The sequence below is a fragment of the Ambystoma mexicanum genome, chromosome 6p, assembly GCF_040938575.1.
Source record: "Ambystoma mexicanum isolate Mex_15411 chromosome 6p, UKY_AmexF1_1, whole genome shotgun sequence".
Classification (NCBI taxonomy): Eukaryota; Metazoa; Chordata; class Amphibia; order Caudata; family Ambystomatidae; genus Ambystoma; species Ambystoma mexicanum.
In genome coordinates, this window is record NC_090935.1 from 165,143,121 (window position 1) to 165,169,456 (window position 26,336).

Genomic DNA, 26,336 nt, shown 5'->3' on the forward strand with positions numbered 1-26,336 from the left:
ATACTGTGGGCTAATTGTTGTAATAATTGCAACGTTTCTCCGTATGAAAATTCACACTGGAGTAGTTTGTCAATTTCTAAAGTGCAATTGAATTGGTATATTTCTCCAACCCAAATATACCAATTGCACTATAGAATTTGACAGCCTACTCCAGTGTGAATTTTCATGTTTCCTGTTTTGTGGCGTAGACACCTGTTTAATACACCTTCTGTTTGAATATCGTATATCTTATCCATGTGGTAAGAAGTGTGTGACCCCCAAAGCACGGCATGTGCCGTTTGAGAATAGTGGCAGGAGGCCCTGCCATTTCTCCTCTGTGAGCATCTCGACGGGCTGCACAATTCAGCGGTGTGAAGCTAAGGTGCCAAAAGCTGTCTGTGCCCACAGAAGCTGAGACGTAGACTTTTGGAGGAGTGCTATCCTCTGCTTTTCAAATGATAAGTTCATCATCACCTCTAATGCTGCACAGAAACATGTTTTGGTTCATCAAGTTTGTCATCTTCTGACATCTTAATTCCGCGTCTGTTTCCTTCTTTGTTTTTGACCTGCTACTTCGTTGAATGCCATAGTTGCAGTGTGGATGTTTTAATCCACCTCTTTTACTGCATTGCCTTTTCACGATTTACCTTCTCAGTTGTGAGCATTTTTGCGCTAAGTGACCCATGCTTGTTTTATGGAGCATGTTTCGTCTCACAGGCTATCTTCCAGAAAAGTCAAAGAAATGACAGGCTGGAACAATGGTGTTAGGAAAGATTTCATATTTTAATGTCATTTTCCCTCCATGTGTCAACACCCAACATTTTTGCTGCTGTTTTACACCCTGATCTAACCTTTGCCAGAGAAGCGCAGCCCACCGCCGCACTCCTCTGGGCTTTCGCTCAATTCTTATGGGGAAACTGACATGCCCTTAAGACAATCAGTACTGGGAGATTTCGTTTCCCTAAGTCCTTTCCTCATGTTGCAGCCTTAGTGCAACATGTAACCAGAGTGCAATGTAACTTACTTTACCGCACTCTTGGGTCTCTAGTCATTCCAAAGGCCCTAGAAACTCTCGCTGGACTTGTTATGAACTGTGCAGGTGTGTCGCGGACAGGACTGGTGGCAGCTATCGTTTATCTTATGTTTTGAACCCTTTTTTGCCGTGTTATCCGCGCTTACCCCGTTTGGCACGAATAGGTGGCTTGGCTCCAAAATGGCCATGCCACGCAGTTCTTTGTCCTGTCCTTTGGCCATCTTGCCCCTTCACCTTCCCCAGGTCGAGCAGACCCGGGCAGACCTTATTTGGTCATGCACTTTCCCACGAACCCCAAAGCTTTCGCGGGCTTCTGCATGCCTTGTGTGTGTGCCTCCAGGATGTGGGCTTGGATGTCTGTTCCCAATACACATCCTGGGTGCCAGAGAATCTGGAGTGTCCTGAATGCCTGGGACCACCGTGGTCTGTGATTGGTCCACGTATGGAATGAGTGTTTGTGAACAGATCTCCCATTATGTCCTCTCCGTTTTGGCGCGAAGGGAACTTTGAATAAGAGGAGGCCGAAAACACCAATACTATGTCGATCTCCTGAGTTCACACCGAACAAGGGATAAGGAGCCAAGTATCCTGCAACAAGAAGCCGAGTCAAGGAACCGCTGGTGACCCACTGGAAGGTTTGGCACCCTGAGCCCACTGTCGTCCTGCGAGACCCCTCTGCATCTGATCGTCCTAGAAGGTCTGCAAAAGCACTTCGACCCATTGGAATAGTGGGACCAACTATTCTCGGCACCTTCATCAAACCCTGCAAGTAAGCCTCTTCGGAAGTGTCCCTGGGCCAACCAGTGGGCTGACCAGTTTACATGGGATGTTTGTTCTGTCACCGCCGCCGTTTTGGGGAAGCCCTCGAAACTTGGCCTACTGCTAGCTCGGTGTCCACGGCACCCTCACACCGAATTTCGTACACTTGGCATTCCCAGGTCTGAAGTGAGACGAGTGCGCCCGGACCAGAGCATGGCGGTTGCCGTGTTTCCCTGCTGTGGTAACGACCTTTACACGTTTGTTGCATTTGTGACACCCTCGACCCTGAATCCTGCTACCGCGAAATTTACACGCTGTCGAGACGTCCTGATTGTCGCATCCGAACCTGCCAGCAACCTGAACTGAACTGGCGAAGTCTGGGTCTGCCTGCGTCGGGGACCGGTGAGTAGTCCATACCCCAACCGGTGGCCCCTAGCGCAGGAACCCATTTCTTTTCTTCTGCTGTTGCGAAATAGCAGAACCATCCCGCACTCTCAACCTGCCTCTGCCCTCAAGCGGAGGTCTTGCTTGAGTAGTGGGGACTTGTTCTTCATCGCTGCATCCACCTTCCTGAACTGTCAGAGACCATTGAAGAGACCCTTTTTTGTCCACTGGCACAAGCACGTGCATGTACTATTGAGCATAGTCTCTTCGTAGGGCTTGGACTGCCTCTTAGTTAGGTGTACTTCTGATGTCGAACTGGGTCTAATGATTACTTGGACTGCCTGTTTTCCTCCCCATCTAGGTGGTCTACATATTTTGTGCTCCTAACTCCTTAGACCCCTCGGTCTTGTATATATATTGTATTGATTGTGATGTGTTGGTTTACTTTAGTATTATTGTGATTCTTTGCTATGGTCGATGTTACAAAGGCCTTGTAATAAATGTGTCTATATTTTTTATATAACACCTTTCTGGAGTAATTTGTAAGTGTCCTTGCTTTGTGTGTTCATTGAGGTCTTTCAGTCACCCTCACCCCTCTTGAGACTTAGGGCCTCATTACACCGACGGCGGTGGACCAAGGTGCTATTAGCACCTTGGTCGATGCCGGTAAAATACCGGCACCGCCTTGGTGGGAAGGGGAATTACCGCCCTATTCCAAGGTTGGTGGGGTGGTAATTCCCCCTTCCCCCATTGCCCTTCCCCATTCCCATTTTTGCCCCATAGGGCATAATGGGAATGGGGAAGGTGCTAATTACGGCACCGCAAATTAGCTCCCTGGTCCCTTTGCGGGTTGGTTTTTAACGCCTGCAAAAAGCAGGCGTTAAATTCTCCAACCCGCAAAGGGACCTCATAGTAATGCGGTAAGGGTTAACGGTCACCGGTACCATTAACGGTGACCGTTAACCCTTACCGCCGTCCGTGTAATGAGGCCCTTAGTCCTGACCACCACCAACGCCACCCTGATTGGTCTGGCTTGTCCTAAGGTTACCCTGTTCCAAGAAACTAGGCTGGCCTTCTAAACCTCTGCCCCTCCAGGTCAGAGTTCAGAAATCCATCTTAACAAATTGGTGTACCGCGGTGGGATAGGACTGAAGGTATCCCGTGTTGCATACTAGTGAAGGCATTTCGAGTTATTCCTACCAGGACACATAGTGAATTGTCATAGTATAAATTTCTAAAGGCCATAGTCCTATCTAACAGTATGGAAACAAGTACTGTGTTAACTTTAAATGCTTCTAAATCCGAAACATTGAAAAAGATGTGTGCTGAGAGAGGTGTCTCCTCTCAAGGCACAAAAATGGAAATGATCCAAAGAATCATGGTCTGGCAAGAAGCACAGTTTAGTGCTATAGCTTCAGAGGACAGTGCAGAAGGAGGTGGGGCTGCTCTCACTGGTAGAACTGATAGTTCTGTCGCTGCACTGGTCCACAATAACCATGAAGACATGGAGGATGAAATGTCTAGTGTTTCCTCTGCCAGTACTGATGGGGAGGCCATGCTTGAATTCAAGAAGCAAGAACTGCTGTTTAGGCAGAAAGAGCTTGAGTTCAATATGGCCAAACTAAAGATAGAGCAGGCAGAAAATCAAAAAGACAGGGATCACCAGTTGGAACTGGCCAAGCTTCAAGTTGCCAATGGGTCCAAGGGTCCTGGACATGGGTCTGGGGCCTCTTCTCATCCAAAGTTTCCAAAAGATCTGCTCAGTGTGTATGAGGAAAAGAATGACATTATGGACTGGCTGAATACATTTGAGTATGCATGTGAAGTTCAACAAGTTGACAATGCTGATAAAATTGCCTGGTTACTTAACAGACTGCCCCATTCTGGCTGCAGTGCCATTATGGAAATGTCAAAGGCTGAGAGAGCAGATTTTGCAATGTTGAAGCAAACTCTCATCTTAAAGTTTTGAAATACTCCTGCCCAATACTTAAAAAGATTCAGAGAGTATAAGAAAAAAAGAAGGTGGTACTTGGGTATCTTATGTAACTGAATCCTTAAAAAACTTGACTGGCTGGGTCGAAGGTTATAAGGTTTCTGCCTTTCAAGGTATGATAAGTCTTGTCATGCTGCAACATATTTTTGCATCTTCTTCCCCTGAGTTTAAGCAGCACTTAGCAGATTCCAAGGAGATAGATCCTAAGAAGCTTGCCATTGCAGCAGATTTATGGGTGTCATATTGAGTGTCCCATAAGGAAAATACTCATCCTGGCAACCAGGAGTAAGGGAAACAGTCCAAAGATAAGGAGGGTGGGGAAACTGATAAATCTTCTTCCCAAAAGGGCCACAAAAAGAACAATACGGGTAAGACACAAGAGAACTCACAGGGTAGTGGAGGTCAGCCTCCGAAACAGAACTCTGGTTGTAATAAGCCTCCCTATGTGAACAGACCCAATGGATCTTGTTTTGCTTGTGGAGCAACTGACCACATGAAGGGGGATCCCAGATGTAAGGTCAAAACCTTGGGGGTCCACACTGCTAATCTGGCCTTCTCCTCCTACGATGAAGAAGAGATTACTGGAGCATCGTTCTCCTCAGGCTCCTTCCCCAGTGGGATAGAAGCTGAGGTAGTTTTAGTTTCCCTGGGTTCCTGGGAGCCTAAGGTCGCAAAGGCTTATGCTAGGATACCAGATAACACCAAGCACTACTTTAATGACAGTGTGCTGATCAATGGAGTAGATACTCCAGCTCTTAGGGATAGTGGATGCAGACAGACTGTAGTGGATTCTACCTTGGTAAACCCAGAGGAAGTTGCCAGAGCTACTCTGATGCCCACTAAGTTGGCTGACGGCCCACCTCTCATGTTCCCAGTAATACCTCTAAATCTTACTATCAATGGTACAGCAGTCAGGATTCCAGTGAGCATTCAGAGGAGTGTCCCAGGAAAGGTCTTGTTGGGCAATGATCTCAGAGCTTTAGGGCTTGTGGGAGATACTGCTGACAGACCCTGCACAAGGTCTCAAACGAGGGCAGCACTGGCCAAGACCAATGCTCTGCCCCAGCCAAAGGGGAAACCCAAGGCTAAAGGAGTCAAAAATCCAAAAAGAGGGAACGAGAATATTCGTAGAGGTAGAGGTAGTTGGTCAATCGCCCGGACCTGACGAGGAGGTGGTGATGCCTGAAGTATTTGACCCCAATGACCATCCTGAACTAAACAAGTTGTTAGTAGAAGGTGGTCCTGACAGGGAAGAATTCAGTAAAGGCCAACGTGAGTGCCCATCTCTGGAAGGCCTAAGGAGACAGGCCTGCTCCCAGCTTGAGGGTGAAACTCCTGGGAAGCATCAGATTTATTGGGAAGGTGGACTCCTGTATAGTAGCCCACAGCGTCTTCAGAAGGAGACCATAGGAGGATGGTGGTTCCCCTTGCTGTACGACCCTTCCTCCTGCAGTTGGCGCATGAAGTGCCCCTTGCTGGTCACCTTGGTATTAAGAGGACCAAGCAAAGGTTATCCATGCACGTCTACTGGCCCAAGATGGGGGTGCAAGTAGAAAGTCACTGCAGGAGTTGTGCCTCCTGCCAATTATCTGGTAAGAGTGGCTCAACAATCCAAGCTTCATTGGTACCACTCCCAGTTGTGGGGATACTGTTTGAGAGGGTAGGGATTGACATTGTTGGTCCCCTTGACCCCCAAACATCCTCAGGCAATAGGTTTATCCTTGTGCTTCTCGACCATGCCACCAGGTATCCTGAGGCCATCCCATTGAAAACTGGGACTGCCAAGTCAATTGCAAAAGCGTTACTTGGCATCTTTACTAAGGTTGGCTTCCCTAAAGAAGTTGTGTCTGAGAGAGGCAGCAGCTTTATGTCGAAGTATATGCAGGCTATGTGGAAGGAATGTGGGGTCACCTATACGTTTTCTTCCGCATACCACCCCCAGACCAGTGGTCTGGTGGAACGGTTTAATAGGACCTTGAAAAGTATGATTGGGGCTCTGGAAGAACCTCTAAGAAGAAAATGGGATCTTCTTTTACCATGCTTACTGTTTGTCTACCGAGAGGTACCACAAGAGGGTGTTGGCTTCAGCCCCTTTGAACTTCTGTTTGGTCACCCTGTGCGGGGACCCTTAGCCATAGTCAAGGAGGGATGGGCGAGGCCCACTCCCCCTATTACTACCAACGTAGTAGACTATGTGTTAGGGCTCAGAAAAAGGATGGTACTCCTGATGGGTCTGGCTAGTGACAAGTTGAAGGTAGGACAAGCTCTGGTGAAACATTGGTATGACCAGAAAGCTTCCCTCATCAACTTCACACCTGGCCAGCAAGTCCTGATCATGAATCCCATAAGGCCTAGAGCTTTGCAGGACAAGTGGTCAGGCCCTTACACAGTGGTGGAGCCCCTGTGTGAGGTCAACTATTTAGTGGACCTCTGAAGTCCTGGACATGCTCCAAAAGTGTTCCATGTAAATAGGCTGAAGGCTTTCATCCCAAGAGTTGAAATCGCAGCAATGCTATTGGCTTCAGATGTTGAGGAAGGGGAGTCTGAACCTCTCCCTGACCTTTTTCAAAGCAGTCCTTCAGATAGCTCCTTTGAGGGTGTCCGAGTGGCCCCTTACCTGACTTCTGATCAGCAGGCTGAGGTGAAAAGTTTGCTTAGGCAATTTTCCCCCGTTTTCACAGTCCCCTGGTTTGAAACCTTGGTGCAAAAATAACATAGACACAGGAGACAGTGTACCTACCAAAAGTAGGCGATACAGAATGTCAGACAAAGTACGGTCTTACATTAAGACAGAGGTCAACAAAATGTTGGATCTTGGGGTGATTGAACCCTCTCGTAGTCCTTGGTCCAGCCCTGTGGTTTTGGTTCCAAAAGCAGGTACTTATGAATTGAGGTTCTGTGTGTATTACAGTGCTCTGAATGCTGCCACCAAGACAGAGGCACACCCCTTGCCTCGAACAGATGAGCTGGTGGATACCTTGGGTGCCTCCAAGTACCTCAGCACGTTTGACCTCACTGCAGGCTATTGGCAAATAGCCCTTGCAGAACATGCCAAGGAGAAGACAGCGTTCTCAACACCGGAGGGTCTTTACCAGTTCAGGGTAATGCCTTTTGGGTTGAAGAATGCACCTGACACTTTTCAGAGGCTTGTGAATCATTTGTTGAATGGGTTAGATGAATTCTGTCTTGCATATCTGGATGATATAGCAGTTTTCAGTGCCACCTGGGAAGACCATGTGAAACACCTTGGGATTGTGTTACAGGCTCTTCAGACGGCCCACTTGCCCATAAAGGCCAGTAAATGCCAGATTGGACAAGGCTCAGTGGTTTACCTTGGACATGAAGTAGGTGGAGGGAGGATACAGCCTCTACCCAGTAAAGTACAAGCAGTACAAGACAGGCCTACCCCCACTACCCAGACCCAAGTGAGAGCCTTCTTAGGACTCACTGGGTATTACAGAAATTTTGTGGCAGACTATGGCACCATAGCTGCCCCTATGACTGCTCTCACCACTCCAAAGACACCCAAGAGGGTAACTTGGACTGAAGAGTGTGAGAAGGCCTTCAATGGCTTAAAAGACTCCTTGTGCCAGGCCCCTGTTCTCAGGGCCTCTGATTACCAAAGACCTTTTATTGCGCAGACAGATGCCTCTGACACTGGGATAGGAGCTGTACTATCACAAGTAGATGAGAAGGGTAAGGAACACCCTATTGGCTTCATTAGTCGCCAGCTTAAGGACAGAGAGCTCAGATGGTCCACAGTAGAGAAAGAATGTTTCTCTGTTGTGTGGGCCCTATGGAAGCTGAGGCCCTACCTCTATGGGACCCACTTCACTGTGCAAACTGACCATAAAGTGGCTAATGAACATGAAGGGAGAGAATCCAAAGTTGCTTAGGTGGTCCATAAGTCTGCAAGGCTTTGACTTCACTATTGAGCATAGGCCAGGTGTCCAACATAGCAATGCTGATGGGTTGTCCAGAATGTTTAACCGACCTGAACAAGAAACTCATCCAGGGGTGGATTAGTTCCCCCTGTCCTTAGTCTGGGAGGGGCGAGTGTTAGGAAAGATTTCATATTCTAATGTAATTTTCCCTCCATGTGTCAACCCCCAAACTTTTTGCTGCTGTTTTACACCCTGATCTAACCTTTGCCAGAGAAGCGCAGCCCTCCGCCGCACTCCTCTTGGCTTTCGCTCAATTCTTATGGGGAAACTGACATGCCCTTAAGAGAGTCAGTACTGGGAGACTTTGTTTCCCTTAGTCCTTTCCTCATGTTGCAGCTTCAGTGCAACATCTAACCAGAGTGCAATGTAACTTACTTTACCGCACTCTTGGGTCTCTAGTCATTCCAAAGGCCCTAGAAACTCTCACTGGACTTATTATGAACTGTGCAGGTGTGTCACGGACAGGACTGGTGGCAGCTATCATTTATCTTATGTTTTGAACCCTTTTTTGCCATGCTTACCGCATTTGGCACGAATAGATGTCGTGGCTCTAAAAAGGCCAGGCCACGCAGTTCTTTGTCCTGTCCTTTGGCCATCTTGCCGCTTCACCTTCCCCAGGTCGAGCCGACCCGAGTCAGTCCTTATTTGGTCATGCACTTTCCCGCGAAACCCAAAGCTTTCGTGGGCTTCTGCATGCCTTGTGTGTGTGCCTCCAGTAAGTGGGCTGATATGTCCGTTGCCAATACACATCTTGGGTGCCAGAGAGTCTGGAGTGTCCTGAATGCCCTGGACCACTGTGGTCCGTGATTGGTCCACGTATGGAGTGAGTGTTTGTGAGCAGATCTCCCATTGGGTCCTCTCCGTTTTGGCACGAAGGGAACTTTGGATAAGAGGAGGCTGAAAACACCACTACCATGTCGATCTCCTGAGTTCACACCGAACAAGGGATAAGGAGCCAAATATCCTGCAACAAGAAGCTGAATCGAGGAACCGCTGGTGACCCGCTGGATGGTTTGGCACCCTGAGCCCGCTGTCGTCCTGCGAGACCCCTCTGCATCTGATCGTCCTAGAAGGTCTGCGAAGGCGCTTCGACCCATTGGAATAGTGGGACCAACTATTCTCTGTACCTTCATCAAACCCTGCAAGTAAGCCTCTGCAGAATTGTCCCTGGGCAAACCAGTGGGCTGACCAGCTTACACGGGACGTTTGCTCTGTCACCGCTGCGGTTTTGGGGAAGCCCTCGAAACTTCGTCTACTGCTAGCTCTGTGTCCACGGCACCCTCACACCAAATTCCGTACACTTGGCATTCCCTGGTCTGAAGTGAGACGAGTGTGCCCGGACCAGAGTAAACGCGGTTGCCGTGTTGCCCTGATGTGGTAATGACCTCTGCACGTTCGTTGCATTTGTGACCCCCTCGACCCTGAATCCTGCTACTGCGGAATCTACACGGTGTCGAGACGTCCTGATTGTCGCATCCGAACCTGCCAGAAACCTGAACTGAACTGGCGAAGTCTGGGTCTGCCTGCGTCGGGGACCGGTGAGTAGTCCATACCCCAACCTGTGGCCCCTAGCACAGGAACCCATTTCTTTTCTACCGCTGTTGCGAATTAGCGGAACCATCCCGCACTCTCACCCTGCCTCTGCCTTCAAGCGGAGGTCTTGCTTGAGTAGTGGGGACTTGTTCTTCATCGCTGCATCCACCTTCCTGAACTGTCAGAGACCCTTGAAGAGACCCTATTTTGTCCACTGGCACAAGCGTGTGCATGTACTATTGAGCATAAGGCTCCTTTCTTCGTAGAGCTTGGACTGCCTCTTAGTTAGGTGTACTTCTGATGTCGAACTGGGTCTAATGATTACTTGCACTGCCTGTTTTCCTCCCCATCTAGGTGGTCTACATATTTCGTGCTCCTAACTCCTTAGACCCCTCGGTCTTGTATATGTATTTTATTGATTGTGATGTGTTGGTTTACTTTAGTATTATTGTGATTCTTTGCTATGGTCGATGTTACAAAGGCCTTGTAATAAATGTGTCTATATTTTTTATATAACACCTTTCTGGAGTAATTTGTAAGTGTCCTTGCTTTGTGTGTTCATTGAGGTCTTTCAGTCACCCTCACCCCTCTTGAGACTTAGTCTTGACCGCCGCCATCGCTACACTGATTGGTCTGGCTTGTCCAGAGGTTACCCTGTTCCAAGAAACTAGGCTGGCCTTCTGAACCTCTGCCCCTCCAGGTCAGAGTTCAGAAATACATCTTAACAAATGGTTGGGGAGATCCATTGGCGGTAAGCCTCCGAAAGAAAAACACAATGAATTAAATATATGTTGCACCCTGTCCCCAGATTTAAAAATGAAAGATAAGCAAATCATGCCCACCCAAAACGCAATAAGTATTTTGTTGGGAAGATTTTGTGAGTTTGCTTGCTATGACAATTTCTATTTAGGGTTTTTGTTTTTTGATATTCATATTTGGTTCTGTAGAATGTTTCAATCGGGCAATTTCTAATTCAGGATAATTTTCCACCCTCCCCAAACCAGGTATGCCCAATTGTCCTTTTTTTAATACAGTTCTTTTTATGAATTTGGGGCTCACAATTTAATAGAATTGATTCCCCGTAGCTTCTCTCCCCTTTCGGGATAAGAAACACAAAGGGTTGTACAGAACGTATATTTATTAACCAAATGGAAATAATTGCATTATATTACAGATAAACACATTGTTTTTTCATATAAGGTCAATGATAAGAAATAACCATGCACTAGTCACTTTCGTTGTCAGTGCTACAGTTGTGGAAATAGAGACTTAATAACACACACCATAGGTATCTATGAATTTAATTCACCCTTAGCACGCAGGCACCATGGATTGAGTGCATGAGAGTCCAGGATGAATCTTTCATTTGTGCAAAACAACAACTTTGTTTAAAATATCCCTGTCCGATTATCCCTACTTGCCCTTTATTCAAAATAGAATCAACCCCCTTACTCAATAGACGTGTCAGAATTTCAAAAACATTTTAGAATCAATTGCAACAGACTACTAGACCTTCATCAGGGCCAGTGCAAGGAATGTTGCCACCGTAGACAAACTGTCAGATCGGCACACCCTTCCCCCCTCACTCCGGGTCCTAGCCCTTCTCAACCAATCGTCTCCATTTTGTTATCGATTACTGCAACCCATTACCTCCACCTATCACATTGCTCCCGTCTTCTGCTGTGGATGGGTCCCATTGTACTTTCCTCACCCTCACGTACACTAACAGAGCTAGGTTTCAGAAGTCAAATGAAAGTCTCTGCGTTTCATACATACAGGTTTATTAAACAAGTCACTGATACCATAGCAACAACACGGAGGCATGTGGATGTAATCCTTTCTGTAAATTATATATAGACAATACAAGATAGACAGTAGGAGCACTATTTTGGTAATACATACTAGACACCTGTAAGCACATAAGCAGCACTGCCTGGTACAAAATACTAAAGTGGCCCTAATACTTGCTAAGTGTATGTATATATAGAATAATAATTTGCAATCTGTCTCTTATTAATAGTTTTAAAACACCTAAAAAAGTGAACAGTGAGTGACTCTCCAAAACTATTAAACAACCCAAGCAACACTGGAGCAGAAGTTGTGGGCCATCTGTTGACATAAACCATGAAACATGTGTGTCTGTGTCAACAACGACATCATATATCATACATGATGGCTTTGGTGACCCAGAAATATAAAACACACATATATCTAGGCCTGCTTGTTACTTCGTACCAGTTCTCTGTTAAAACAAGTGATAATTCACAGTAGAAATGTACTTTCCGAGCTTTAATTTTCGCAAATGCAGACACAGAATAACTTCAGTGTGCTTAATGTGTTTAGGAGAGCGGGACACTACGTGCATGTGATAATATGTGCACCGGTCTGCTCTGGTTAATCTCTCTGCTGCTGTATTTTCATAATGGGATAGTGGAGGTAAGGACTCCAGATGTAAGACTGCAAGGAAGATAGTATGTCTAGTTTAGTGTTTGCCGCAGATCTATACACAGCTTGCCTTCTCAGTTTGGGAACTTAGTGGGACTTTCTTAGTCCCTCATCGCTGGGACGAGCATACATTGAGTTCCATTACATTGGGTAATAGTTAACATCTATTATTATTGCAACTCTTAGAAGCTTGAGAAATCCAGCATAAAGCACTACATAAAAATGTGTTGTTATATGTGATTTTGGATGGAGAACTGGACTATATAGAATTAAAGGTCCCCAGTGAAAAAACAAGCACAGATCCTAAGAAGCACTTGAAGTGTGCATGTGTTTCATTGCTTTCTCTTGTGTGCACTTACAGCCTTAAAAGCACTGAAAGCCAGACAGTATTGGTAGGGACGTGGGCTTTGAGAGCTTTGGTGAAACAGAGGAAGGGAGGGGTGGGACAGAGACTCGTTTGCATGTGGTTACTCTTCTGACTAACATAACAAGGCAGATTCATAACATATTGAAGATTTATGAACCCTGATTTTAAAATGACAACTAATGCATTCATATAATTCCTAAAATCACCGTGCGTATTGTCCAGTGATTATTGTTGTCCTTGCCCTGGGCTATGGGGCATGGCAGCTTCACTGGGCTGTGGCTCTGGACAGCTAGACAGAAGGAGTTCGCAGTAAGCCCTGCTGCTGTGATATGCATCATTCTGACAGCACACACCTTAACCCCAGCCCCAGAGTCGTACATATGAAAATATTGAAGCGGTTCGAGCACCCGGCACATTGGTGCCCGGATATGCAGTTAAGGGTTTGGTCGCTGGAGCTTGTGAGGGCCCTTTAGTGACTCATTCAGTCACCCTATCACGCGGTGAGTCACTTCTCTCACTCTACCACTTAATGACTCACTCTGTAGCCTTAATCTCTAATTCACTCACTCACTCGGTCGTCTCTTCAATTTTGGCTCAATGAGAAGAGTTTGCACACTCCATAATCATTTACGCGCGAATCAACGTATCCGCATTCGGTCACTTTATAACTTAGTCCTCGTTCACCCGCCCATACTCACTGACTCACCCCACCAGATCACCCAATCTTTCTCTTCTAAAGCATTGAGGGAATCGGAAATCGTGTGAGTATAGGCACAAGGAAAGCAACGCTCCATTTCTAAATCCACCCCACTGTTTCCGCTGGAATTTGCCCCCTATGCCACATCCCGTGTGAGCCTTCACCCCTATACATACCCATACATCTCTGATTTGGTGATTAAATGCTAGCGCTTTTAATAAACCCATCAATAGAGCACTATACCGAACTCAATACATGAGAACGCGAGTGCCTGCAGCCTGGGCCAACAGAGACCGGCTGGTAATTGCCGACATGACTCTGCCCCAGCCCTTTCCACCTTACAGGGGCACTGAGTTAGCTGGGACTCTCCCAATTCCTGCATATGACAGCCTGGTGGCTTTACCGACAGAATTACCCCCCACCCCTCCCACAATGAAAAGCAGCCACCACCATGCTGTTAGACCCCCAAGCTCTCAGCACACAACCACTACCTGGCTGTCACACCTTCTCTGTAGCCCCCCTATCCACCCCCCCCCAGTCAGTATCACTTTTGTGGAATGGCTGTGTTGATATAGCTTTTTGAGCCATGGCCTCCAGGGGTGTCGAGGCCTGCCAGTGCATCTGTAGGTGCAACAGCCGCTCCATGAGCTTGCACTCAGCCAAACCTTTGTGCAAGTTTATTTATTTATTTAATACATTTGTATTGCGCACCTAACCCTCAGGCATCTGGGCATCAGTTGCAGGTCGCCTGCAAGGAAACAATGTCCTTCACGCCTAAGGGTATCGAGTCAATTCATCTAAACCCATTCCATCGAATGCTATACCATCGAATTATAAGCATCGAAAAGCATTTCCATCAAAATGCCTTTCCATTGACTATAATTCGATGGTATAATCGACACTGGGGTTAGGGTTAGATTAAGGGTTACATTAGGGTTAGGGTTAGGGTAAGGGTTGGGGCTAGGGTTAGATTAAGGGTTACATTAGGGTTAGGGTTAGGGTTGGGCCTAGGGTTAGGGTTAGGGTTGGGGCTAGGGTAAGATTAAGGGTTACATTAGGGTTAGGGTTATGGTTAGGGTTGGGGCTAGGGTTAGATTAAGGGTTACATTAGGGTTAGGGTTAGGGTAAGGGTTGGGGCTAGGGTAAGATTAAGGGTTACATTAGTCGGGCTAGGGTTAGGGTTGGGGCTAGGGTTAGATTAAGGGTTACATTAGGGTTAGGGTTAGGATAAGGGTTGGGGCTAGGGTTAGATTAAGGGTTACATTAGTTGGGCTAGGGTTAGGGTTGGGGTTAGGGTTAGATTAAGGGTAACATTAGGGTTAGGGTTAGTGTTGGGCCTAGGGTTAGGTTAGGGTTGGGGCTAGGGTAAGATTAAGGGTTACATTAGGGTTAGGGTTAGGGTTAGGGTAAGGGTTGGGGCTAGGGTTAGATTAAGGGTTACATTAGTCGGGCTAGGGTTAGGGTTGGGGCTAGGGTTAGATTAAGGGTTACATTAGGGTTAGGGTTAGGGTAAGGGTTGGGGCTAGAGTTAGATAAAGGGTTACATTAGTCGGGCTAGGGTTAGGGTTGGGGCTAGGGTTAGATTAAGGGTTACATTAGGGTTAGGGTTGGGCTTAGGGTTAGGGTTGGGGCTAGGGTTAATTTAAGGGTTACATTAGGGTTAGTGTTAGGGTTGGGGGGTGGGTGTGGTGGTTCGGGAGTTGGGGAGGAACCTCCCAGTATACCAAAAAAACATCGAAATGTTACAAGGAGTTTACAAAAAAAATGTATTGAAATGTTACTTTTTACATGTTAAAGTTCATTTTCATTGAAACCAGTACATTTATATTTTCGATGGACTGGTTTCACTGGAAAAGTACTTTTACATGTAATAGATAGCCTGTCGATGCATTGGTAAACGATGCTTTGGTTTTGATGGTGTGGCATTTCGATGCTTCAGTTTCGATGAAATGACTAGGAATTCGCCTAAGTGAAACGGATCCTCCCAGGTCTTTGTGATTGGACAGAACACTGCCTCTGTTCATCAATTCTTAATGCCCTGTTGAAGCAAAATGGCCAGCGATATATGCAATGTAACAAACAACGATCAAATGAAAAATAAAATACCAAAGTGAGATCCTTGCAATGTCTGGCTTTGAATACCCCACACCTGAAGGTATGGCTATCAAGGCAAGTATCTGCGGCCATCACCTCATCACCCGCGGTCAGTATGCTCAGCAAGCCATTGTTCTTTTCTGTAATCAGAGCAAATTAAACAACGCAGCAGCCATCTTGGCCTCAGAAACCCTCTGCATCCCCACTGCCGCGGTGATAGCAGCCATAGGGTTTGAAAACATGCACGAGCCATTGTATTCCCGTTCTTTCCATTCCAGTGTCCACCACCAGCACCCCTCGGTCGCAGCACACTTCTGTGTTTCACATCCTCACCGCTGCTCAGCGACAGCGACCACTACTTGGCCCTACATAGTATGCCCCATTTTGACCTGAAAAGATGCTGTTGTTCCTGTACTTAGGGAGACATACAGGCCGATTCATGGAAATAATGTGCGTGGAAAAACCAGCGCACGCGTGCGAAAACGTGCGATTCGCAGTGCCACAGAAAAAATCGCAGAAAATCGCACAGAAAACAGCACACATCCATTCATGGAAGCACGGGCACGAGCAAAATGTGGGATGTGCGCTGAAAAAGTGCGCGCCGCATGCTAGCGCACAGGTCATCTAACGCTGTGCGATAAAGCCACAGCGAATTCGCACATAGCGCGGCGCACATCCCAAAAGTAGGCGGAAAACGGGGCGTGAGACGCGGAATGGGGAACAACTCGTGAAAATGTGGGCGTCACAGGGGAGGTCCAGGAGGCAAGTGCGCGGAACGCCCAGACGCTCGCCTACAACAGGCATTCATGGAATCGAATCGGGTAAAACAGCGCACGGCCAAAGACGCGCACAGGCCCATACCCGTACGCCACAGAAAGCAGGTGGTAGCGTCCCAATACATGTGCGCCAAAATGTGCGCTTAAAAAATACCGTATACACAGCTCAGCGATTGTGCCTGGGGGAGCGTGTGCGTGCATTTCAGGGGTGCGCGCGAAGTCATACACGCGTTTCGGCTGGGTGCGTGTATATCAGGGGTGCGCAAGAAATTTCACACGCGTTTTGGCTGGGTGCGTGTATATCAGGGTGCGCAAGAAGTTTCACACGCGTATTGGCTGGGTGCGTGTATATCAGGGGTGCGCGAGAAGTTTCACACGCGTTTTGGCTGGGTGCGTGTATATCAGGGGTGCGCGAGAAGTTTCACACGCGTTTAGGCTGGGTGCGTGTATATCAGGGGAGCGCGAGAAGTTTCACACGCGTTCTGGCTGGGTGCATGTACAGCAGGGGTGCGCAAGAAGTTTCACACGCGTTTTGGCTGGGTGCGTGTATATCAGGGGCCTGCGGGTGGTTTCACACGCGATGTGGCCTTGGGGAGCGGGGTGCGTGTATTCCAGGGGCCTGCGGGTGCGCGATGGGGCCTGGGGGAGCGGGGTGCGTGTATTCCAGGGGCCTGCGGGTGTTTCTACACGCGATCGGGCCTGGGGGAGCGGGGTACGTGTATTTCAGGGGCCTGCGGGTGTTTCTACACGCGATCGGGCCTTGGGGAGCGGTGTGTGTGTATTCCAGGGGCCTGCGGGTGGTTTCACACGCGATGGGGCCTGGGGGAGCGGGGTGCGTGTATTCCAGGGGCCTGCGGGTGGTTTCACACGCGATGGGGCCTGGGGGAGCGGGGTGCGTGTATTCCAGGGGCCTGCGGGTGCGCGATGGGGCCTGGGGAGCGGGGTGCGTGTATTCCAGGGGCCTGCGGGTGTTTCTACACGCGATCGGGCCTGGGGGAGCGGGGTACGTGTATTCCAGGGGCTCGCGGGTGTTTCTACACGCGATCAGGCCTGGGGGGGAGCGGGGTACCACTCACCGTCTGCCTTGCATGTAGAAGAACACGTAGCCAACACCCGCTGCGAAGTAATAGCGAGTGAACCCCAACGGATGGAAAACACACGCACCGCACGGAGAAGCCCTGCCAGGGCAACGCCCTTGCGCGATACAGCACAGACGCGCTTACGCTGTAAGGGCCTTTGGTCCAATGAAATCGCGTACGCTTGCTGACGCGCTTACGCGCTAAGGCCCTTTCCTCGAATTTCACGCTGACGTGCAGGATTTTCACGTGCCAAATCACTCCGTATCAAGCTGGCCACGCGAAAACACACGGAAGACCACGCTCCTGCCCAGAAGGCCGAATCACTGCCCCCCAGTGCCCCCAGCAGCCTCCCACGTGCCATCTGCTGCTGCCTGCCTGCTGCCACCGTGCCCTGCCATTTGGTGCCTGCACATCAGCCATCTGCAGGGGTCCAGTTGCTGTGTCCACCCCTGCTGGTACAGAAGACTCCCGACTCGAATAACATCGCTCCACAGCCCAGCCCCAGGACCCAGTTGCCCACCCACTCCTGCCCCTGGGGTTGCCATGTCGGGCACATCTACATCTGACACCGGTGGCAACCCCCGGCCAGAGGGGCAGAGGGGCACCAGCTTCACTGCCACCGAAGTTGGTGTCCTGGTGGAGCAAGTCCTGGGGCAGTATGATGCCCTCTTCGGATCGTCATGCGCCAACAGGGAAGGACGGGAGAGGATCTGGGCCGACTGTGTGGTTCCCATCAACGCGGAGGGGGTGGCAACCCGCACCATCCAGAAGGTCAAGAAGCGCTGGGAGGACTTGAGGTCCAGGACCCTCATGAAGGCCCGGCGCCTCGTGGAGGGGAGCTGGGGCCGCATGAGTTCCATCCAGTTGAGGGTCCTGGAACGCGTACACCCAGCGCTCCACGCCCAGGTCCTTGAGAGGGAGACCCGTCTGGAGTTGAGCGGTAAGTGGCCAAGCATTGCTGTGTGAGACAGGGCATGTTGCAGTGTGCTGGTTGTCTGATACTTGCCTGCATGTGTGACATAGGCCATGTACGCATGTATGTGTGCAGGGACATCATGGGAATGCATGTGCGACCTGTAATGTGTGAACCGCACGGTTGTTGCATGTGTTTGAATGCGACATGGGGAGCCCTGTGCAGATTGCACACATGAGAGCATGGCAGTCTCTGTTCCTGGACATGGGTGGGGGCGAGGGATGGGTGCTGATGCCAGATACATATGTGGTATCCATGTCTGTGTGCCTGACCTGCGTGTCTGTGACTTGTGAGTGCCATGGATGCATGACACATGTCTGTGACAATGTACAGATTCACTGATGCAGCCTAGTCATCCTTGTATGCACTGTGATTGGGGTGTACGGGGCCAGATGGATGTGACTGAGGTGAAGTGTGTGCATGTGATAGGCATGACCCATGATGCATGTGAGTCCCATTACATTGTATGATTCGAGAGTCAATTGGACATGTATAGAAATGTCCATGGCACGCACCATGACTGTCACTATGTGTGTTTTGCCTGGACTGACACATGTGTTGTGGTGTGACATGATGGAAGTGTACTTTGACAGTGGCACTCATCTGCTATTGCTTCCTGTCTAGGGGACCATTGTACAGTACCCTGATGCTTGTGTTCTATGTCTCCCTCTACACAGCGGCTAGTGAAGGAGAGGGCGGAGACGGCGCTGTGGAGCAAGGCGGCGGGGATGCCCCCACGGCTGCAGCGGGAGGGGTGGGTGAGCCCCCACAGGGGCCTGCCACGGCGGTAGACGGTGAGGAGCCATCCAGGTTGGTGGTTTCCACAGAGGAGGAGGAGGCCGCCACTGAGGCGCACATGGGGCCTGGTGGGGGCATCCCTGCTGGTGCAAGTGGTGCAGTCCAGGGGCAGGGGCAGGAGGCAGCACAGGTCACCGTGGAGGGGCCTGTGCATGTCGCTGTCCCTGAACCTGTGGGTGCACCACCTTGCACCAGCAGGGATGCCCTGTCCCAGGCCCGTCCGCAGGTAGAGGGGATGTCCATGTCATCTGACTCCCCTCGACCTGCGGACGAGGGGACCCCTGGCCGTGTGGAGAAGGTCCTGATTGGGGTCGCGATGCGCACGGCTGTGATTCGTGATGCCGTGCGTGCTTCCCAGGAGGAGCACGCACGTCATCATGAAGAGCACCGTGCCGACGTGGCCCAATTGGGATCGGCCATGTTCGGGGGTTCCCTGCATGTGTCGGCCAATCTGGCGGCCCTCTCCTCCTCTGTGGAGACTATACGCCAGTCATTCTCCTTGCCGTCTTCCGGCCCAGATGCCACCAGGGCCCCCTGTGGACCTGCCCTGACCAATGCAGCCAGCTCGGTGGGGATCCCATCCCTGCCACAGTCGGGAGTAAGAGGTCCAGCAGGGGTGGACACCACAGCAACTGGACCCCAGCAGATGGAGGATGTGACGGCATCATCGGGCAGGGCACGTGCACGACGGCGTCGGTGGTTTCCATCAGCCCGGATGCCGTCGTGCTGGCACAGGCAGTTGCGTCGGTGGCAGCAGCAGGCTCAACGTGGGAGGCATCATGGCTCGGGGCCATCAACATCAGGGGTGCAGGCATCTGCCGGAGGGCAAGAGAACCCTGGAATGGGAGTGGCTTCCGTGTGGGAGCAGTTGTGCCAGCGGATAGGTGCGGAGCGGCAGCGGGCAGAGGAGGAACGGCTCACGATGGTCAGGGCGGAGGACTCCATGCGGAGGGCGCTGAGGCGGGCTGAGTGCCTCGAGGGTCTTCCCAGGGAGTTTGAGCTTGACACTGCGTTATCCCTGCGGGACCTCGGGGCCAGGGAACATGCCCGCCTCCAAGCCATTGACCAGGAGTTCGATGATGCCCTGGCCCATGACAACAACCAGTGAGCCGTCCGAATAGCCCGCTGCCTTTGTATATAGTTGTATAGTTAGGGTTAGGTTTCCTTTGTTTTTTTGATTTTTTATTGGTTGCGATTGGACAATGCACCACTTTTTTGTATATAGTTCAGTTTTTAGTTAGTAGTCATAGTTAGGTTTTATTTGGTTGGGCTCATGGACCCGGGATGATCTTCTTCATGGTTCTTCATTGTCTTTTTTTAATTTTTCAGATTATTTTCTTGGACATTCATCTTGTTTTGTTTGATTTGCTTTGTGTTTTTTCTTATTTTATTTCCATTCTACTTGCTGTTCAATACATATTTTTTTTAATTCTTCAATGTGTCGTATCATCTCATTGCTTTCAGGCATGTCATGTTGGGTGTTTTGTCATTCACTTGCAGCCATTGTGTGTGACAGACATGTGTTCATTTGCATTATTTAAATTGGGGGTGTAACATGTAATTGCCTTTGATATGTGGGTGGGTGTGATAGTTGGTTGGGCCTTTTGGCAGGGGAGGATGGGCATTACGGACATGATTGGGGATTGTTGGGACCCAGGTGCAGGGGGGCATGGATTGGACATGGGTGGGGGCCTGCTGGCAGGTGCCCCACAGTGCTGGGGGGTGGGGGTGGTGGGGAACATGAGTTGGACATGGGTGGGGGCCTGCTGGCAGGTGCCCCACAGTGCTGGGGGGTGGGGGTGGTGGGGAACATGAGTTGGACATGGGTGGGGGCCTGCTGGCAGGTGCCCCACAGTGCTGGGGGGTGGGGGTGGTGGGGAACATGAGTTGGACATGGGTGGGGGCCTGCTGGCAGGTGCCCCACAGTGCTGGGGGGGTGGGGGTGGTGGGAGACATGGGTGGGGGCCTGGTGGAGGCTGCCCCTGGTGACTGGCGGGGTGGGGGTGCTGGGAGACATGGGTGGGGGCCTGGTGGAGGCTGCCCCTGCACTGCTGGGGGGTGGGGGTGGTGGGAGACATGGGTGGGGGCCTGGTGGTGGGTGCCCCTGCACTGCTGGGGGGTGGGGGTGGTGGGAGACATGGGTGGGGGCCTGGTGGTGGGTGCCCCTGCACTGCTGGGGGGTGGGGGTGGTGGGGAACATGAGTTGGTGATTATTTGTGCAAGGAGACATGTGCCTTTGCTGGGGGGCATGCCCATGTTGGGTGGGCTAACTGCGGGACATGAACAGGGATGCAGGGTAGTCCCCTGTGGTGTGGGCTGCCTGCAGGGGCCGTGGAGGGTGTACAGGGAACACCTGGAAGGACCCACACTGGCAAATCACATGTAGGACTCCCCGGCACCCCTGCAATACACGTACCCTGCTGAAATTGCGTGTAAAACTTTCTGCGCACCCCTGAAATACACGCACGCAGCCCAATCGCGTGTGAAACCACCCGCGAGCCCCTGGAATACACGCGCCCAGGCCAATCGCGTGTGAAACCACCCGCGAGCCCCTGGAATACACGCGCCCAGGCCAATCGCGTGTGGAACTTCACGCGCACCCCTGAAATACACGCACGCAGCCCAATCGCGTGTGTATCTTCCCGCGAGCCCCTGGTATACACGCGCCCAGGCCAATCGCGTGTGAAACCACCCACGAGCCCCTGGAATACACGCGCCCAGGCCAATCGCGTGTGGAACTTCTCGCGCACCCCTGAATTACACGCACACGCTCCCCCAGGTCGCGTGTGTTACTTCTCGCACTGGTACAGGGTTGGCGCAGCCCTTTGCGATGGTTTTGCGATCTTGATGGCTTTTCCTTGCGCGAGGGCGTTCTTGGGGGCGTAACTGGCGCTGCTGCAGGGTCGCTGCGATACTCTGCACCACGGCTTGTTTTGGAGGATTATTCCATGAATACGATGTGCGCTGAAATGGATTTTATCGCATGCGGCTGGTGCAGACATTCGCACGGGAACACTCTGCGCCAGCCGCGTGCGATACTTTTGACTGTATTTCCATGAATCGGCCTGATAGTATGCCCCATTTTGAACTGAAAAGAAGCTGTTGTTCCTGTTGCCCGTGTTTAAACTCCCTCAGATGCATTCGATTCCTTCCCAGGGGAGTGGGACATGAGGGGTGTAATGAGCGTGCATTGCTCTCCAATAAATAAGAAGGCCACACAGTAGGTGAAGTTTGTAATCGTACTTGCTAATGTAGTTACATATGCATCGGATGAACGACCTGACGGTCCCGACCCCCGCTCCCCTCCAGCATCCGTGTGATAAATGCTATGTGAACTAGGGTGCCCCACTAGCACAGACTGTGAAATTCCGGGTGCCTGTGATGTACAATTTAGACTGCTTGATGCTATGAATTATAATGTGCTCTGCTCGGCTGAATCCGATTTGGCCCTCCGCCAGGCCCAGAGCAAGCAGGCTGGCTACATTCCACAGGAGAAGGCTGTGGAGCGGTGGACTGAGGCCGCCCCTGGGCCCCTGGAAGGCTTGTTAGTGAAGGGCAGAGGCAGGAAGAACAGAAGCTGAACCACAGAGGTAGAACAGTTACAAAAGAAGAATAGGGCATGCACAGTGGCACCTGACCGCCCTCAGCCGCGTGTGTGCCTGAGTCTAGTGGTCTCTCAGGCAGGGGCTGGGCTGGTGAAAGGCTGCAGGCAGCGAGTGCACACGGACGCTAATGCACAGGCGCGACCTGAGGCCCTGCACATGGCACCACACAGTGCCACGCCCCCACCCAACCACAAGACCCCAACCTCATGGTGCCTGGTGCTGCGCCAGCACTGCCTGGCCTGGCCTGGCCTGGCCTGTCTGCAGCTGCTGCAGACACTGTGTGTGAGTGCCGCACTGTGGCCTGAGACGACGAGAGATACATATCTGACTGTATACGAAACATGTAGAAGAGTAAATTGGTTAATTGCCTTTTCGCTCTAACATTTACACATTATAGGCAAGCGCCTAACCTTGCCTAGTTGTAGCACCGATCCTGACCTTCATGTATGTAGGCGGCTTATAGAAAGGAAAGTATGTTCAACATGTATGTATCGGTGGGCGAGCCTGGCGAGGCCCAAGCCGGACCGGGCTCCAACGTGGGCGCCTGCCTGACCCTCGTATCCGCCAGTGCCCCCAGACACCACGGGCCCTCCATGGCTGACCAGTATAGTGTACACGCTTGCGACGAGGAAAGAAAAAAAAGCACCGTAGCATATGCACCATGCAGATTTGCCCACACACCACCCTCCGTGCCATGACTTCCTGTCCCGCCCACAGACAACACAATTGGCTGGGGGCTGAACAGGGAGTCATCGGAGTAGCTTTAAAGAGGCTGACGGGAGAGGCATTTTCCCCTTTATCCAATCAGCTCTGTTTAAGGCTGTTTCCGGAGTGACAACGAGGCTCAGGCTGGCCGGTACAGGAGACTGCCGTGCAGCAGCTAGTTTCTAAGATAGCGTAAGGTAGGTCCGAATCTGTACCCGCACTCCCTGCCCTATCTTACTTTCCTGTGCATTTCTTTCCATTTTGCCGGCGCCGTGCCGCCAAAGGGAAAGAAATGGGCAAATAAAATTTTTTACAAAATGGGCCTGGTGGCGCATGGGTGCTGAGAGGGAACTGGGACTGCATATTCCGCTGCCGCATGGGCAAAATGGAAAGAAATGCTCAAATATGAAAACCAGCAAATGCGGCACTGCCCGAGCCGCCACCAGGGACGCGTTTATTTAAGAAATGCACAAAAAAGAAATAAAATAAAAGCGGCTCTGGTGCCCCCTCGTCCTCACCCGAGCCGCCATCACGGCCGCATTTATTTTTCTACATATTTGTCTCGGAACAAGGCACAGTCCTCTGGCTGCAGACAGCCATCACTCCTGTGTGTTTTCTGAGCATTTTGTGTGGCATTTCTCTAGATGGGGCAGGTTGGGGTGTATACATTGCAGTTTTTTGTGATTAGTGGAGCAGTGGGGAGATGTTGGAGCCGAGTTTTAGGGGCTGTCCTCCTTAAATAAATGTTGCAAAAAATGTGTGAAACGAGCAATATGACAAAATGTCCCAAACCCTGTACTACTGCTTCACATAGCATTGCATTCCATAATATAACTACACCTTTCCCAGCTTCACTCAATGGCGTCAATGATTTGTAAACACACTGAAAATATCTATACATAAACCAAGAGAAACATGGGAAGAGCCAACAGCACACGGTTCCTGAAGTAAGCAAGTGGTGTGTGCACATGTAGCTGGAGTTTGCAAAACGTTGGCCGACCCTTGCGCCATTCGCGGCTTGGGCATGCATGATTGGCTCAGCGGGGCCCCTCTCAATGATCATACATTTGCAAGGGTACAACACTATTACTAAACCCTCATAACTGTTATAAGCCTTAAAGTGACACTCAGAAAATCGATCTTCATCTTTCTTATATTTTATTCAATAACATAGCTGGTAAGATAGCTCAGTGAGTTTAGTGCTCGCCACTGCGATCTGTTTGTGATATGCAGGTTCCACTCCCGGAATACACTACTTAAATGTGGGCGAATTCATACTGGCATTCGCAGGGCAACTGACTCTGTGAGGCGTTCCAGTAGAACTGAGGTTTTTCTTTATGGGGTGAGCATTCTACTAATATGGATACCTGGTTTAGTGGGGAAGGCCGTGAGGATACCTGATGAATTCTTGTTCAGACCACAGATACCTATGGATGAAGAGGGGAGACAGATTATCCCTCTATAATTAGAAGCAGCCATAGTACGAAGGGAAATGGCGATGCTCGAAGGACTGGATGATGAGGGTAGACCATGGAGGACAGTAATAGCTCTCAAAGAAGGGTACTGGTTGACTGACATTGCTGACGATGATATGTTTACAGCAGACCCAACAGACGATGAAGTGGTGTTTGTTATGAGCATTACATAATGGATAAAAATAGAAAAAAGGGAAATCCCACAGCAAATGGCAATAATGCCGCAGCATCCAGCATTTTTTAAAGAGGACTTGGAGAAGGTGCCCATCGTCCTATGGAATACAGGCCATTATGACATAGGATTATTAAAGGGAATAGGGGAAGTTAAAATAAAGCTGAAACCAGGGGCAATTTTACCTTGAGCAAGACAGTACCCCATGTCTCGAGAGGCTGATGAGGGTATATTCAAAACCATTTCAGCACTGATGAGACAAGGTATTCTGGTGCCATCAGAATCATCGTGCAACACTGCGTTGTATCCTATCAAAAAATCAAAGGGACGGTCGTAGAGATTCCTACAAGACATGAGACCGATTAACCAGAGTTTCCTTTAGTTCATAACCCGGCAACGATACTATGCAGTATCCCAGTAGAAGCACAATATTTTAGGTGATTGGTTTGAAAAATGCATTTTTCTCAATCCCGTTGCTCAAGGACTCACAAGTCTTGACTTAATTTACATTTTACCAAACTCGACTGCAACACACTAGTCTGCCTCAAGGGTGCTGTGAATCGACATCAATCTTTAACAGGGTCCTCCGGATGCACCTAGGCAATGTTGATTTGAAAAGTGTGATGATGCAATACATAGATGACATTGGGGGTCATTCCGAGGTTGGAGGTAAGGAATTACCGGCACCGGTAAGGGTGTCGATGCCGGTAATCCCTTACCTCCGTATTCCGAGGTCCCTTTGAGGGTCCTTCCTTACCTCCTGCTTTTAGCAGGAGTTAAGTACTGGACCCGCAAAGGTACTTCGGAGGTAATTACGGTACCGTAATTTACGTTGCCGTAATTACCTCCTTCCCAATTCCCATTGAGCCCTATGGGGCAGAAATGGGAATGGGGAAGGGCAAAAGGTGAATGGGGAATTACCGGTCCCTCCAACCTTGGAATGGACCGGTAATTACTCCATTCACCATGCCGGATTTGGGACGGTTTCGGAGGCAACCATGGAGCAAATTACTCCCTGGTTAGCTCCAAACCCGGAATGAGGCCCATTGTAATTTGTAGCACTACAGAAGATGAGTATAGGCAGGAATCAATTCAGTTGATGACTATTTTAGAGGACAAGGTTATATAAAGTAGACAAGGAGAAGCTACAATATTGTCAGGAAGAGGAGTTATACATAGGACAGTTGATTTCACAGAAGAAAGCAATTTGTACAGCCCCTGTTGTAGGAATTCCCAATTATGCTGAGGAATTTTATTTATTTTGACACACAAATGGGACAGTGATGACAGCAGTGCTTACACAGAGAACCACATTAGGGTTCAAGCCTCTAGGGTATTACAGTGGGATTTTAGACCCAGTTATGAAAAGACTTGTTCCTTGCGAACAGTCATTGGCAGCCGCGGCGTTCGCAATTGAGAAGTCTACAAGTAAAGTGATGGGCTACTCTAGTACTCTCTTCGTGGAACATGTTCTGTTTGCCATTTTAGAGAAACCCAAAGGTTCATTGACATCTCAGAGAGCCTC